This window comes from Trichechus manatus, unplaced genomic scaffold (genome assembly GCF_000243295.1).
Source record: "Trichechus manatus latirostris isolate Lorelei unplaced genomic scaffold, TriManLat1.0 scaffold00074, whole genome shotgun sequence".
Classification (NCBI taxonomy): Eukaryota; Metazoa; Chordata; class Mammalia; order Sirenia; family Trichechidae; genus Trichechus; species Trichechus manatus.
In genome coordinates, this window is record NW_004444010.1 from 13,254,504 (window position 1) to 13,255,392 (window position 889).

Consider the following 889-nt stretch of genomic DNA (forward strand, 5'->3'; position numbering starts at 1 on the left):
AAAAGAAAAAAGCCTTTCTGGCCCCATGAGTCAACCAATATTAACCCACAATTACAATAAAGCTAATATTTCATAAAAAAAAAAAAAAAGTGTTAAAAGGCTCAAGAGCCTCCTCTGGAATAGACATCTGTAGAGGCATTTAATCATCCCACATAAATAATGGGCTTGTATCTGAAGTAAACATGAATATTCACAGCTAGCTTTACCTTATGGGATTACAGTTGTTGTATCACGACTCTTTAATAGTAGCATATGTTCTTCCCGGAAAAATTACTTAAATAAGCATGGTTTATACAAGTCCCTGCTGTCACTCCTTGTAATTGTACCACGGAAATCACTATAATTCTCAGCTTAAAGAAGTTAATGTATTTTGTGTCTAGGTAACAAGAGGGTCATCACTTATCTCTGAGCCCAGCATGTAGCAAACTCAAGAATGACTTATCCACCTCCTGGTAGTTGCAAGCTGTATGTTTATTTATGAGATCTTGTTACAAACTACCCTTCCTTCCTGATTGCTGGGCAAGCTACGGGGAAGAGACTTTAATTACCAAAGCCCTTACCAGTTCTAATTTACTTGAGGGTCATCTTAATGTTGCTTCCACTGCATTCCATGGGGTTTTTGCCTGTTTTGCTTCTACTTCAACAACATTGTATGACCCAAATAAACCTTGCTCCAATCTGGAAGTTTCACAAAATTTAGAGAGGTATATGGAAAGTTGTTAGTTTCCATGAATCCTTTGAACCTTTCTTAGTCTCCAAAGTACCTAACCAGAGATTTTCATATCACCAATACTCAGTATACTTGATGAAAGAACAAACGAACGAGCGAATGGTTTTTACAATTTTCCAGCAGAACTAATTGAGATCAAAATTTGAGATATTTGGTCAG